This window comes from Suricata suricatta, chromosome 4 (assembly GCF_006229205.1).
Source record: "Suricata suricatta isolate VVHF042 chromosome 4, meerkat_22Aug2017_6uvM2_HiC, whole genome shotgun sequence".
Classification (NCBI taxonomy): domain Eukaryota; kingdom Metazoa; phylum Chordata; class Mammalia; order Carnivora; family Herpestidae; genus Suricata; species Suricata suricatta.
In genome coordinates, this window is record NC_043703.1 from 69,485,815 (window position 1) to 69,502,016 (window position 16,202).

At 41.4% G+C, this 16,202-nt stretch overlaps 1 protein-coding gene and 1 long non-coding RNA gene across 5 annotated transcripts in view; one reads left to right on the forward strand and one right to left on the reverse strand.

The window, feature by feature from the left end:
* Positions 1 to 1,009: 1,009 nt before the first annotated feature.
* LOC115289601 overlaps positions 1,010 to 16,202 on the reverse strand; it is a 53,692-nt gene continuing 38,499 nt past the window's right edge. Inside the window, exon 2 of the long non-coding RNA XR_003907707.1 lies at positions 1,010 to 1,312. This is a non-coding gene — a long non-coding RNA (uncharacterized LOC115289601). The remainder of the gene's footprint in view (positions 1,313 to 16,202) is intronic.
* The window catches only part of KATNAL1 (katanin catalytic subunit A1 like 1), a 93,723-nt gene continuing 85,514 nt past the window's right edge, over positions 7,994 to 16,202 (forward strand). The window contains exon 1 of one of the 4 annotated variants that reach the window (XM_029936892.1): positions 7,994 to 8,234. The gene's annotated coding sequence lies outside the window, so the exon portion shown is untranslated. Of the gene's footprint in view, positions 8,235 to 8,485; positions 8,602 to 8,694; positions 8,777 to 16,202 lie in introns of those variants that run through there. The other 3 variants (XM_029936891.1, XM_029936889.1, XM_029936890.1) reach the window with 3 other exon arrangements.

The following is a 16,202-nucleotide window of genomic DNA, read 5'->3' on the forward strand; positions in this document are numbered from 1 at the left end:
TTCTGCGATGTGAGCACACAGCAAGAAGACCACAGTCAATGAACTAGGAAGCTAGCTCTTACCAAACACTGACTCTGCTGGTGACTGATCTTGAACCGCTAAGGCTCTGGAAATGTAAGAAATAAATCTCTCTTGTTTATAAGCCATCTAGTTTATGGTATTTTTGTTACAGCAGCCCAGACGTACCTAGACATGCAGGTTGGAGAGAAATGAAACATCCATCAGTGAGAAATGGACGAACTGTATTATATAATGGCAGCAATTAAAATGAATGAACTAACTCTCCATGTGTAAACATGGGTAAGCCTCATTGTTGTCTTATTTTGAGAAATTGCCAGAGCCACCCAGCCTTCAGCAACCACCTCCCTGATCAGTCAGCAGCCATCAACACTGAGGCAAGAACCTCTGCCAGCAAAACAATTGACTTGCTGCAAACTCACCTTTTATTATTTTTTATTTTAAAATTTCTTAATGTTTTTTATTTATTTTTGAGAGACAGACAGAAACAGTGCCATCAGGGAAGGGTCAGAGAGAGAGGGAGACACAGATCTGAAGCAGGCTCCAGGCTCTGAGCTAGCCGGCAGCACAGAGCCTGATGCGGTGCTTGAACCCATGAACCGTGAGATCATGACCTGAGCCGAAGCCGGACGCTTAACCGACTGAACCACCCAAGTGTCCTGCAAACTCACCTTTTAGTAATAAAGGATCTTTGAATTAAGGTATGTACTTTTTTTTTTTTTTAAGATATACGGCTATTGCACAGTTAAAAGATTATGGTATACATATAACTTTTATGCGCACGGGGGAGCCAAAAATTTAATTTGACTTGCTTTACTGTGATTTTTGCTTTATTGTGGTGTTCTGGAACCAAACCCACAGTATTTCCAAGGTATGACTCTATGACTATAATTCTCACGTATATTGTAATGTTTAAACACAACGACATGCTTTATTTGTCATGAAGGCATAAATCCAGGCACAGATCAAGAGGGAAGAAACGGTACAAAACTTATGTGATTGCTGTCCTTACTTTATTTCATTGTGACTGCAGCGTCAGATAGTGAGAGCAGGTCACGGGTGAGCCCGGGGAAAGGGACAGGGATCAGGTTGAATAAGGGCTGTTAAAAGTCTTCATTGTAGCTGTCAGCGAGGGCTTTCTGGAAACATGGGATTTGAGCAAGGAGGGAGGCAGCCTGGCGAACATAAGGAGCGACTCTCACGGAGAACTAGATGAACAGTCTGCTTGCGTAGTTAACCATTTAGGAGTGATTCATATAAGCCATCGTTTATGCACATAAATCACAAGGAAGACCTAAAATGTAGCAGAAAAACAAGAGGGAAGAGAGAAAATAGAATTTGCTAAGTCCATCACTCTCAATCCCCTACAGTTGAAGTAAAATAGGACACAGCAAAAAAAAAAAAAAAAAAAAAAAAAAAAAAAAAAAAAAAAAAAAAAAAAAAAAAAAAAAAAAAAAAAAAAAAAAAAAAAAAAAAAAAAAAAAAAAAAAAAAAAAAAACCAAAACAAAACAAAAAAACCCAAAACAAAACAAAAAACCAAGCAGGAAAGATTCTGGAACCGGGAGTAGCGGTCTAGAGTGACTTGTATCTTCCTGGAAGGGGAAATAGGACCCCGGATGCACCGCTCCTTTTCCCATTCAGATTTTAAGTGTGTTTTGGTTGGGGTTGCTTGCCACAGCACTGCCTTCTACAAACATAAGGCCTGGTCACAAGCTGCTCTCCCTCTATGACATGCCACCTACATCGTAGCATGCTTCGGTGTGAAGTCACAAGGTGACATACATTTCAATTCGCTAGGAAAATGTTCTGCACGTCACAAACGAAGTAACTTGCCAATGTTTGCCAGAGTAATTCACCTATGGTTGTGTGTTCCTCTACTAAATGTAAGATCCTAGAACAGTTAGGTGAAAGGCGTGTTGCGAACGTATTAGCATCTCGCCGAGGATATGCGATGACTTACTGCAGTGCTCAATGAAAATACTATTCCTGCAGGTGCCACGTAGGGCTATACATTAATTCATTGAGTTACATACCCACAACACTCCAGAGTGTTACAAATCCACTTAACAGCCTTGAGTCCTGGGTTTCCTGTTCATATTTCCAAATTAGCATAAAGAAATACAAAATCATAAGCAAGGAGAATCCCCACAGGCGACTGCCAAGAGGTTCTGTGTTTATTTTGGCGTACATAAGAAATACTTTGAATTCCCCAAATGTAGAGCCATTCTTTTCATTAAGAATATGTGATTAAGTGAGGCTGGCCTAATAGCTTTGGTCTTTAAAGAGTGTCTCACTTCTAATGGAAGCACTGAAGCAGAAGTATAGTCAGTACATGAATAAAATAGAGCAAAATGCTCATTTGGGCTGGATCTGGTAGAAACAGAGGTATAAGGTGCTTCATTTCCTTCTCTTGTCTATTACCTCCTCATGTTATGTGTGAGAAAAGGCAACATCAGAGGGAAAAAAAATCCACCCTGAAAATCTATCTTATCCCTCCTTCTCTTCGACTCACCAAGTCCCATTTTGTGAGGTCTCTGGTACCTTCCTTGCTTTTCCATCATTAACTTTTGTTCCCTCCCCACCTTGCTAAGAAGGGTAGGAGGGTAGCAAGTTAAAAAGCTGCCTTTTGGGGCACCTGGGTGGCTCAGTTGGTTAAGCCTCCAACTTTGGCTCAGGTCATGATCTCATGGTGCGTGAGTTTGAGCCTCGCGTTGGGCTCTGTGCTGACAGCGTGGAGCCTAGAGCCTGCTTCAGATTCTGTGTCTCCTCTCTGCCCCTCCCCTGCTCATGCTCTGTCTCTCTCTCTCTCAAAAATAAACATTTTTTAAAAAGTTTTTTTAAAAACCCTGTATTTCTATCTGAAACTGGTCAGATTCCACATGAAGCTTGGGGTTCCCACCAAACTGCAGGAGATAACTGTAAGCTCATCACCAGTGATTCTTACAGGCCACTCTAGGCAAAGTGTCCAACAGTGACAGTTGCTGTGGCGGAACTGGGTCTCTGCTCTTCCCAGACCTGAGACACCGAGGACCCATCCGTGGGAGGACTGGCCCCATGCACATAGGGGATCCGTTTAGTGAAGAACTCTCCCACTCCTCTGAGGTAGTGTTTCTTAAACCGTTTGGACTGACATTCACAGCGGGAGATAGAGTTCCCTTCACAATCTGTATTTGTCAGTGTGCACGCATCAGGAAAAAGGAAACCAAAGGAAGTATTTCCATGGAGAGAATTTCGCATAGGGAATTGATTAAATAGATGTTGGAGGGCTGAAAAAATTTAAAAGGAACACTGGAGTCCCCATGTAAGTACTAACTGCAAAAAGAAGCTACTGCCTTTGGGGCCAGAGATTAAAGAGAGGAACGAAGGGTGGAGTTCTCAGAACCCAGCGGCCTGGAGGCGGGAGTCTGGAGGCAGGATCCAGGGCCTGACTCCTGCTGCTAAGTCTGGGGTGGAGGGAGAGGAGGCGCCAGGAGGCTAGTTCTAGAAGTGCAACTAGAAGGTGGAGACAGAAGTTCCGGCCACCAGGCCAAAAGGCTACCCCTAGGGTGATGCTGACAGGCATAGTAAGCTAACTGGAAGGGACCCTGGGAGCAAGTGGCTTCCTGGTCTTCCAGCCTCATGCACCCAGGAGAAATGTGGGTTGTGGAGCTCGAGCCCCCGCAGCGTGGAGCAGAGGAGAGAGCGTGGTGTGAAGCCCACTGACTGCCCTACAGTACTTGACCAGGGCTGTGTGAACACACTCTGCATTTCATTTCCTGTTGCTTCCGTTTGGTTCTACTTTACCCTCCTCTATCTTACTCTAACACATTTTAAACATTAAAAAGCTGGATGGGATGCGTTACATTGATTTCGTGACCTATGAAACTTGGCTCTGGGAACTAGGAGTGACTTGGAGGGTCGGAACCCAGCACCACTTACCTCCTGAACTCCTTCCACACCAAAGTGACTTAGAGGAACTTCCTCCTAAGGTACACATGCACCAAATACATATGGGGGCCCATGCTTTTCTATAGGCTTCAGGGATATTTATATAAGGTTGTAAATGTCCTCTATAGCTCTTGAAGGGGGAGAGCTACCCTAGAGGAGGTTTAACAAAGAAAAGTTAAGGAGCCATCAATCAAAAATACCAAAAAGGTATTATAAAGATGCATTTGGAAATACCCATAAATGTCCATCATAGGAGTTTGAAATCTAATAAGGAGAAAAGACAAAGGCCAATGAGTAAACAATACACGAGTTGCCACTAGGCAGTAGGGTTAGTTGTCACAGTGGGTGATACAGGCAGGAAATTTTGTGAGTACAGAGCAGGCTGGTATGATTGTGAGTGAGCAGGAATGACTTACAAAGGTCTCACGTAGAGGCCTGAGTTAGTTTTTGCAGAAACTAGGTAAAATTTAGGGTAGGGGGATAGCATCTCCTATAAATGGAGGGGGCGGGTATTGATTGAACGTTGGGAACTATTTCTACAGTTAAGGAGGAGGTAGAAGAGCTGGCGAGTAACACACTGAAGTACACTTTCAGGAAAACCCAGGTCATGAACCACTAAGGAGGGTGGCCAGCAAAGTCAAATGCTACAGCAGCCAAGACTGAGAACTGAGGGAAAATGTCTGACTCTGAACCAGATGTGCTAAGTCTCTCTGTTTTTTTAATTTAGTTTTAAAATACTTGAAAAAGTTTTTATTTTTTAGAGAGAAAGAGCATGCTAGTGGAGGAGAGAGATAGAGAGAGAGAATCTTAAGCAGGCTCCACACTTAGTGTGAGCCCAATGCAGGATTCGATCACCACAACCCTGGGATCATGACTGAGCTGAAATCAGGAGTTTAATGCTCAACCCACTGAGCCACCCAGGTGCCCCAGATGTGCTAAGTCTCTTTAATGAGGGCGGTGGCTGAGGACCATATTGTCTGTAGATTAATCTGTTATTACTTGCAGATTTGCATAGTGTGTTTATTACTTGAAATGATCCAAAGTCTCCAGTGAAAACAACAGACCATTATTCAGTCCTCATTCCTTCCCAGCTGTCCACAGCCGTGCGAGGTTTTCTAAGGCTGTGCTCCAGGAGTTCATGGTCTTCCTTGGCGTGACCATCCTCCTTCAGCTTACGTTAAGGCAGCTGTTGGTTTTCACTGCTATCATCATTCTCCCTAAGTGGCTTGTCCTACTGAGCTGTTTCTCTGGGATCCTGACTTCCCCTAAACAAGGAGGGTTATGCACAGGGACCTTGCAATTGCAGACTTCTTCATGGCTGTCGACTGCACTACGACCCTGGCCAGCTGCCTTGTAAATGCAAGTGACTGGTCATAAGGGAAATCAGATGAGAGCTAGATGGATCAGGTGAACCTATCATCCCTACTACAAAAACATGTGTTCAGGCGATAGCAGATTAGTATTATCTTCTCCAGGAGTAAAGGAGACTCTATTTATATGCTCATTATATATGCAGAGTTCTGATCAAATTGCTAGAGGTGACAAGTCTAGGTGTTGCTTCTATAAGGATGTCACTATTGCTATTAAGTATTAACTCAGATTTTGTTCTGGATTTTATTGCTTGAATGCTGTCATTTCTTCTGAATAATGTAAGCTATGATCATGGAGACCTGAATTTCTTTTCTTACTTTCAAGAAGGCACATTCCAGCTACTATCAATTGCTTCCTCATTTATACTAAGCAGTGTTCATAATTGAACCCACTATGCAGGTAGCCTAGATGGGTAATGTGTATAAGCTTTTTTTTTTAAAAAATCCAAGTTAGTTAACATATAGTGTAGTAATGGTTTCTAGAATTTAATAATTCATCACTTACATGTAACACCCAGTGCTCATCCCACCAGTGCCTTCCTTATTGCCATCACCCATTTAGCCCATCTGCCCACCCTACACCCCTCCAGCAACCCTGTTTGTTCTCTGTATTTAAGGGTTTCTTATGGTGTCTCCCTCTGTTTTTATCTTGTTTTTGCTTCCCTTCCCCTATGTTCATTTGTTTTGTTTCTTAAATTCCACATACGAATGAAATCATATGACATTTGTCTTTCTCTGACTGACTTATTTTGCTTAGCATAATACACTCTAGTTGCATCCATCTTGTTGCAAATGGTAAGATGTCATTCTTTTTGATCGCTGAATAATATTCCATTGTGTGTGTGTGCATATATATATATATATGTATTATATATATATATATATATATATATATATGTATATATACACCATATCTTCTTTATCCATTCATGAGTTGATGGACATTTGGGCCCTTTCCATACTTCGGCTATTGTCGATTGTGCTGCTATAAACATCGGGGTGCATGTGCCCCTTCAAATACAAAAAATTTTTGTATCCTTTGGTTACTACCTAGGAGTGTAAATGCTGGGTTGTAGGGTAATTCTACTTTTAATTTTTTTGAGGACTCTCCACACAGTTCTCCAGAGTGGCTGCCCTTCCACCAGCAGTGGGAGAGGGTTCCTCTTTTGCCGAACCCTTGCCAACACCTGTTGTTTCCAGAGTTGTTAATTTTAGCCATTCTGACAGGTATGAGGTGGTACCTCATTGTGGTTTTGATTTGTATTTCCCTGATGATGAGTGATGTTGACGATCTTTTCATGTGACTGTTAGCCATTTAGATATCTTCTTTGGAAAAATGTCTATTCATGTATTTTGCCCATTTCTTCACTGAATTATGTGTTTTTAGTTGTTGAGTTGGATAAGTTCTTTTTAGATTTTGGATACTAACCCTTTAGCTGATGTGTCATTTGCAAATATCTTCTCCCATTCCATCGGGTGCCTTTTAGTTTTGCTGATTGTTTCCTTCCCTGTGCATAAGTTTTTGGCTCGATGAGGTCCCAACAGTTCATTTTTGCTTTTGTTTTTGCACAAGCTTAATATTTACTGAGTATACTGTGGACTGAATCAAGTGGAATATGCAGATATATTCTGTGTTGCAACATATGCTTTTAATAGCTGGCACTAGAGTTCCTCTTGGGGAAAATTACTGGAGGGATTGTGGGAGGGGGGGATGGCTAAATGGGTAAGGGGCATTAAGGAATCTACTCTTGAAATCATTGCACTATATGCTAACTTGGATGTAAATAAAAGTTGTAATAAAAAGATTCTCTCTGTCCCTTTCTGTCTCTGCCCCTTCCCATCTCCTCTCTCTCTTAAAAAAAAAAAAAGAAAAAAAAATTCCCACTCTCACCTCCAGGCCAATACTCTTCTGATTCTTATCATGAAGGATTAAATGACTAAGATTTATAAGTTATTGTTAAATGCCAGTCTTTGTTTTATAGCGCCTCATCAGTATAAATGCCTTTTATTTCTCACAAGCGCTGTGAGCTGTATACTATCTGCATTTTCCATATCAAAACTTTCAGCATCACAGCAGGTAAATAAATTGCCCCTCGGGTTACAGTAGGGGCAGGACGTGAACCAAGAAGCGGGTTTTAGAAGTCCCTGCGCTGAACCTCAGTTTCTACCCACGGCATCTGAGGTGGGTCACGGAGAGTCCACAAACGATCGCCTAAGGAAATTCAGCTGAAATCAATGCCACCTACGAGTTCTTAAACCTGAATAATCCTAAAGGCCATAGGTATTACATTTTACTAACGACTCATTTCTATCCCACTCCTCAGAAAGTGGCAGAAAGGTGTGAAAGACTACAAATTCGATTTTCCGGGGAAAAGCCCCGAAAACGTGGCTTGGTTCCCACACCGCCCCGCGGTGGAGGCAGCGGGCGACGCCCGCAGAGGCGGCGGAGGAGGGGGAGGAGGGGCCGGACCCGACGACCTTTTAAAGAGCCGGGCGCAGAGCCGCCAGGGCGCTCCTTCCTCTGACGCCACAGGCATCCTCTCAGAATAGAGCGGGCACCAACGCGCTCCGCCGACCGCACGGGACACGCGTCATGCCAAAGGGATTGGACGCTGCCGCAGCAGGGCTCATCCGGCCGTACCGAGTCAATTAGTCACTCGCCCTCTTCAATGTCACAGTCTCCCTCCTCTAACAGAAGCACCCGGGTGGGGTTCCCAGGCTCCTCCCCCGAGTTGTCTCGGAGTCCCTGCGCGCCCCCCACCGCTCGGTCAGCGGCTGCCATGGCAACCGTACGCCGCCGCCACCGCCTCTTCACGCACGTCGGGAACTAACGGACTTCCCGGCGGCTGAGGCGGCGGCCTGTACCCCACCCCCACCCGGACCGCATCCCCAGCCCCCAGCCGACCTGCGGCGCCTAGGTAATGAACCTGAGGGAGACCGACGCGGGCAGGGGAGCAGGTGGTGGGGTGTTCGGGTTGACAGCCCCACCCAATCTCCCGCCGCCTGGGCAGTGCCGCGGTCCTGGGGCGCCGGGAGGGGAGGAGGAGAGCAGTGGGAGCTCGAGGCTCGCGGGGCATTGTGGGGATCGTAGTTTAGCGGCTGCACAGGCTTTTGGCCTTGGCGGGGTGGCCTGGACCGGCGAACTACAAAGCCCGGCGGCCCCGACGGCTGGCAAAGATCGATAAACTTTGAGCGGACCCGGCGAGAAAGAAAATCTGTCTTTGTGGTGCGGGGGCTCTTGGGTGGTCGCGGAACTGGGCTCTGCGCTGGGAAAGGGAAGTGGAGGTGAGACTCTGGCTGCTGGCCGTTTGGCCCGCCCCGCCTGACAGATCAGCCCCACCCCGGCTGGGCTGGGCCACCGCCCCGCGTAGTCTCAGGGATGAGCAGCCACCCCCGCTGCAGGGCCTCGGGCCTGCGGCGCCTCTGACCCTCCCAGGTTGCTGCCTCTCGGGGCCGAACCGTATGTATGACACACATTTGATGCGAGACCTGAGAAACTATTTTTTTTAAAACAGAACGTTCTCCTTTTCCTAATAATGTGTTTTTTCTAGGCTTTCATTTATGTTTATTCTGAAGCAGCTCAGAGATGTTTGCATATTAAGCCCATAATTAATTAATGTTCAGAGGGCATTGATGTTTGAAGGTCAAGTGTAGTAGAGACCATGCTTCCATATAGGAGTATCTTAATAACCGTTTTGCCTATTGCATTTATTGAGGGTTAAGATTGCAGAATGAGTACCCCCACATTCCCACTTACCTGCCTACCCATATTTTGATTCTATTTTGAACATTAGTTTAAATTACTGGAATTTTTAAAGAACAGACTTTTCTTTCTTAATTTTTTTTAAGCTGTGGGTAATAATTACTTTCTTTGGCTAGTTCCTTATTCTTCAGAATTTCTCAGGAGCATGTTTTCAGAATGTAACTTGCCAAATAAAACAAAATGAAAGAACAACTGCAGTACACCTTAGTCGTTAGTCTTGGCTTACCTCCTGGTGGTCAGGAAACTGACACAGATTTAGAAACCCTTTTAAATGTTTTCAACAGGTAGATAACCGTCCTAGAAATTTGGTATTATATAGTATGTAAAAAAATTGTTGATAGTGCTGCGGGTTTTTGTGTATGTGTGTGTGTGTGTGTGTGTGTGTGTGTGTGTTAAACAAGAAAACAAATCCCATTTTCCTCAATTAAAATGAGGCTGGCCTATAAATTTTACTTAAATTACTGATTTTGTACAAGGAGATAGAAAGCAAATCTAGTAAGACTATTAGAAAAAAATTTGAGGCCTTATGATATATACTATCAGGATTGAAACTGTTTTAGTTATTCATTCAAGATTTGTTAAAGAACCTATTAAATTGCAGACCATATGCCCAATAGTGGAATAAAAATGTGATAGAAGACAGTCTGTGTTCTGTATGGGCAAACAGTCAAGTCATCACAATAGGATAATAGAAATAGGTGCAAGTTGGTATTGGAGATGAGAGTGGGAATAAATCGTAATACAACAGTAACATTTACTGAATACTTAATCTCAGCAAGGCACTGTGCATTATTCTGTATGTAGTCCATTATTTAATCCTCATAAAACATTCCTAACTACTATTATTCAGAGATGAGGAAACAGGCTTAAAGATTTTTGTCCATAGTCGTAGCTGATAAGGTTTGAACCTGAGATTTCAACCCAGGTGGGTCTGACTTCTGTAAGTCGTGATGTCAACCACAGATACTGTTCTCAGTACCTGTTAGTAGAAATATCCTGACTCAAAGGAGATCAGGGGAAGTTTCCAGTGTTGTGTACCATTTGACCTGTGTTAAAGAAAGTCGAGTAGGCTTTCACTGGAGAGAAGTTGAAGAAAGTCACTCTAAGCAAATGGTACAATAAAAGCAAAGGATAGATTTGAGTGTTTTGTTTGGAGAACCCTAGATCATTCTGATGCATGAATCCCAGACTGCATGCTGTATAGTGATGGGAGGGGCCAGATCTTAAAGTACTTGATACCATGATAAAGAGTCTAGAGGTGTTTTCCTTCTTCAACTTGGGGCAACCATTGAAGAATTTCAGATAGAGGTGGTGTTGTTGGGTTTGTATTTTAGAAAGATAACTCCTGCTGAAGTGTGGAGGGACCCAGGAGAGGAGAGGAGATTAGAGTTTAGGGACTAGTATAGTATAGGGACATCAGTTTTAGGGGAAAAAATACAGTGGAAAAATGAAGAGAGTCTGAACGAAGCAGCTAGAGTTATGGAAAGTCGGGGCTTGTAGAAGTATTGAAGGGATAAAATTGGTACGATTTAAGTTGGGGGCTAAACATATTTGGAACCTTAAGACAAATGATGCCTAGTTTTCTGCCTAGGATGTCTAATGAAAGCATTGATTGAGAGGAGGAGGAGCAGGGTTTTGTTAGGGCGAAAGGTAAAGATCGGTATTGAGTATTCATAGTTCTTGTGGGATATTCAGGTGAAGGATGCATTTGGATCTGGAGTTCAGGAGAGTTTGGGGCTGGAGGTAGGGATTTGCATATGCATAAGCAGTTGAAATTGCAGGAGAGAATGGGTGAGCTCACATAGGAGGAATATATAAACACGAAAAAGAAAACATTTTAATAACTTTGGGAAACAGCAGCATTTATGGTGTGTGTGTGTGTGTGTGTGTGTGTGTGTGTGTGTGTGTGTGGAGGGGAAGTAGGACCATGTTTGAAAGCAAGTGGGAGAAATGCCCACCAAATGAGACTGGGAGATTGGGAGGCAGAGAAAGAGAAGACTCAGAGTGAACATGCATAAGCAATGACAAAGGAGAGGAAAGTTAGAAGCAGGAATGGTCCAGAGGATCATGTGTCTTGGAGAGGGCAGGTAAGGTCAAGATTGAAATGTGCCCAGTGGATTTGGTGACTACAAATCACTTCTAAACTTCGCAAAAATGAGCAAGAGGAATGTGAGCATAAGCTACTTGAAAAAAAAAACATTTACTTTTCCCCAAGTAATACATATACAAAAGAAAATAGAATGATGAACCCCATGTAGTCATCACCTAGCTTGAAGAATGAGCACATAACCAATTTTGTTTCATCTATAGCCCCTGCCCCCAGCAGGATTATTTTTTAAATTTTTAATTAATTTTTATGTTTTTGGATTGTTTTAAAGATAAACTCAGGTGTCCTATCTTTTTATCTGTAATTATTTTCAATATATATCTTTTAAGGATTCTTGGGGTGCCTGGCTGGCTTAGCTGGTAGAAAGCATGACTCTTGACCTCACAGTGGTGAGTTCCAGCCCCACGTTGGGTGTTGAGATTACTTAAATAAACAAAAAATATTTAAGGATTCTTTAAAAAAACTGCAATACAATCTTGATTAAAAGAAATGGACAATACTTCCTTAATATAAAATCCCCAAGCACACTTTTCTTGAAAGAAGTTTGACTCTTGGGGCACCTGGGTGGCTCAGCTGGTTGAGTGGCGGACTTTGGCTCAGGGCATGATCTCACGGTTCGTGAGCTCCAGCCCTGCATCAGGCTCTGTGCTAACAGCTCAGAGCCTGGAGCCTGCTTTAGATTCTGTGTCTTCTTCTCTCTCTGCCCTTCCCCAGCGAAGGCTCAGTCTCTCTTTCAAAAATAAACAAACAAATAAATAAATATCCATTTTAAAGAAGTTTGATTCTGAAGAAAAGAAAGGGATAAGGCAGTAAGTAAGTAGGGTTTTTTGTTTGTTTTCTTTAAAGCTTCTTAAAGCGTTAAGCTATTAGGGAAAGAACAAATAAAGAGGAAATATTTGAAGATTAGGGGATGAGAGAAAGGAGAGAGCTGATGGATCTATCTCTGAAGATGCAGGAAATCATGGGATGAGCAGAGTTGGAACAATTAGTCTAGAATTAGTTAAATTTTTAAAGTATCAACTAAATGCTAGCTGTGATCCTAGGCAGTGTGCTAGTTTAGACAGGAGGACAGATGCACTGAAAAAGGAGAGGAAGTTAGGATAGATAGGGATGTTTATAGGCTGGATGGCAAAAGGTTTGAGAATTCAAAGCTTATGTTCTCTAAAAGGTGGATAGGGATCAAGGTCAATTGATGAGGAGTGCCTGGGAGGCTCAGTTGTTTAAGCCTCTGACTTCGGTTCAGGTCATGATCTCACGGTTTGTGGGTTTGAGCCCCGCGTTGGGCTCTGTACTGACAGCTCAGAGCTTGGAGCCTATCTTTGGATTCTGTGTCTCCCTTTCTCTATGCCCCTCCCCTGCTCGTGTTGTCTCTCTCTCTCTCAAAAAAAAAGAAAAAAAGGTCAATTGAGAGGAGATAGAAGGTTAGGAAAGGAAAATGGTGGAGCTTTCGAATACTGAGCTGGGACAAATTAAGAATGGTTTCATTGAGATTAGAATTCAGTAATTTTCAATGGCAGCAAAACTCAAGCTTGTGTGATTTTTTTCCCCGTTAAATTTTGATTTACTATAGGAAACTCAAACTATTGAGACCAATAGCTTCATGTGTTACTGAAGAGAAGAGAATCCAGGCCAAGAACTTAGGATTGATTATTCCTCAACAACTTGAGATTTATTCATATAGCTGTAATTATTATCTATTTCGTGTAAATATCACAGTAAATGGAAAGCCCTTACGGATCCTTTGGATTGATACTTTGATTTCCTGAATATGTATAGTGGTATTCTTTTATAGAGAACATTTCTCCAAGGATTGTTTACTGAGTGTGATTTCGTAGAAGGGGCCAACTCTATCTGTTGTCCAGTTCTGGAACTGCAACTGGTTTTCTGTGTAATCACAGAAAAGTTTCAAACCTGTGCCCTTTTTAACAAAAGATGTTAATGCCATTTGATAGGATTTGGGGGAAGATTAGATAGTTTAATGGAGGTAAACCCTAAGTGCTCAGTAACTAAAGGCCTTTCTCCCCCTTCGGAACAACTCGCCAGGATTGTCCGTTGTTTGACGAGAGGCCGTGTTCTGTGACTTTACCCGACCATATTCAGCACGTGGATCAGGCAGTAGTTACATTACAAAATAATGATTTGATGGATAAAAAGATACATCAGATATTCTTTTAAGTGAGGCTTCCCTAAATCCTATAAAATGTTCTTTTACAGACCATTAATAGTAATAACATTTTTGCCTTAATTTCATTTTCAAAGAAATTGGGAATTTCAGTGCATGGTTTCAGATCCCAGTGGCTCTAAACTTCTCCAGTTGTCCGATGACATCTCATTTCTGGACTGATCTACATTATCATGTTACTAATTTTAAGCATCTATTTGTAAATGGAAATATGTATATTTTAATGTACTCAATATTCTTTTTTTTTTTTAAGTTTATTTATTTATTTTGAGAGAGAGAGAGTGAGAGAAAGAGAAGGAGGTGCAGAAAGAGAGGAGAGAGAAAATCCCACGCAGGCTCTGCGCTGTCAGTACAGAACCTGATGTGAGGCCTGAACTCACTACCTGTGAGATCATGACCTGAGCCAAAATCAAGAGTCAGATGCTTAACTGACTGAGCCACTTAGGACTCATTATTATTTCAAACATTTTTTTTCTCCTAGATATTTATATATGGTAGACCTAGTAAAAGAATTCCTTAGAATCCTTAGTACAAGTGAGGTGTATACAGGCATTAGCTAGATAATTTAAGGCATAGATTGAGAGTAGTTTGTTTTTTTTTTTTAAAGGAGTAGGTTTCCAAGGTGTTATTTAATCTCCACTAGATGTCTTTATGTTTCTTTTGCTATGGATTGTGTGATGAGGTCCTGTTTGAAGGTATGGAGATGGAATAAATGACCTTTTGAGCCCCTTTCCAAATTTGTAATTCTTTTTTTTTTTTTTTTTTTTTTTTAAGAGGCGGGGAAGGGGAAAGAAAGCCAAGCAGGCTCTGTGCTGTTAGTGCAGAGCCTGAGGGACTCAGTCTCATGAACCATGAAATCATGACCTGAGCCAAAACTGAGTTGGATGCTTAACTGACTGAGCCTCCCAAGAGCCCCAATAAAATTTATAGTTTAAGCTGCCATCTTGAGACAGAGTGGCAGATAATAAATATTATCTGCTGCTTCATATTTTAAATAATTTAATACATGGGCAGAAATTATCATAATGGTTACTTCTGAGAAACATTTAAGCTCTTAGGATTATCTATTTAGATTCTTTTATTTTGTATGGGCAGTCATTTTTCTGTTTCCCAAGTATTTGCTAAGGAGCTTAGGTAAGGAAACAAAAAGGCTTCATCACTGCAGACATTTTCCTGTTGTCTCTGAGTTTGTGATTACATCATAGTCTCAATTATCCATGGCAAGAGAATCCTTGAGAGAATAACCCATCGTAAAGAGATGGGTGTTGTGGCTTTCAAAGTTAACTGTTACAGTGACTGGTACTCAACATAGTAGGTCAATTTATTGCTATTAAAACATACGTCAAGATGCAATAATTCTAGCAGTTGTGATTATGTGGCTTTATTTTTAATTGCTTGGATTTCTAGCAGTCATTGCATGAAATAGACTGGACTTTGGTGATTTTGATAAACTTTAAAGAGAAGTTCCTATGTAGTGGCTAGAGCACGTTGGTCGAATTCAGTGTGGTATAAAATGCTTAAATCTGATTTGTTTTGCTACCGTTGCTCTAACCAGTGTTATTTTGTTCACATTGCTATTGTTGAGGCTGCTTCAGTGTTTCTAAAATAAATATTTAATTTCAGGAATTCACAACTCCTAGAAGAAAAAGGAGCATTATGAGAGAATGATGGAAGTGTAAGAACGAAAATAGTTTAAAACAAAAATTTTTTCTTAAACCCCACATGTTTTATAGTTGAACTAGGTATCACTCACCTAAAAAATTCATTTGAGAAAATGTTTTCTTTCCTAATTAAAACTCATTAGTGTAGAGATAAGATAATTATATATTACGATTTTTATTAAAAAGTTATTAGGGACATCCTAAGAAGTTTGGGGTTCTCGATAGAAGTTAGTTTTTGGTTTTCCCAAATATATGCCTTAGTTTTGAGTACGAAATAAAAATCCAAGTGTTCTGGGAGAGAAAGCTGTGTGTGTGTGTGTGTGTGTGTGTGTGTGTGTGTGTGTGTGTGGTGGGGGGTGGATAGTAGTTTAAAGGAGAAAGGGTATATCGGTTGGAACCAGGCTTTTACTTGTTAAGTTTAGATCTGAGTCATAAAAGAGACAAGTTATAATTATCTAGCACTAGATGAAGCACGGAATCTTCTTGGTCTGAGCATGAACTTGAACTGAGCTCTTCTTTCATTCTGAGTATAATACCTTCCTTGAAGGTATTACTTGCATCATTCTGCTAGGGCAACATTACTGAATCAGTTCAGCAATAATTACTGCAAGAAGATGCTGATTTCATTTTTGAATATATGATAGACTTAAGAGAAATATTGTCAAGTGTTAGACACTGCTTAAAATCTATCATGCTTTCTTTAGGTGTAATCTGATGTTTTAAAAGTCCTAGAAACTTACAATTTATTTTAAAAGAGATTTTAAAGATTATGGATAAAAGTAACTAAAGTAATAGTATAGCTTCTAGGAATTTACAATGAAAACTGGGTCAGTTAATTTCTTGTTATTTTTGAGGAAAAGTTAGCTGCCCTAAACACTTATATTAATGGTGAGTGTGGAGTAAAAATGAGAGCTTACGTTGATTCAGTGCTCATTATATGTGAGGAATGATGCTAACATATTATCACATTGAGTTTTTAACCTTATGATAATTATTATTTTCTCTGTTGTATAGACATAGAACTAAGGCCTAGAGAAATTACATGATTTGCCTGTAGTCATAACTAAAAATTTGTGGGACCTGGATTTACACTCCAGTATCACTGTCTGAAATTTTTATATTGCCTTCACACTTGAATAGTTTAGTTTGGTATACCATTGTAGGTTGCAGCCA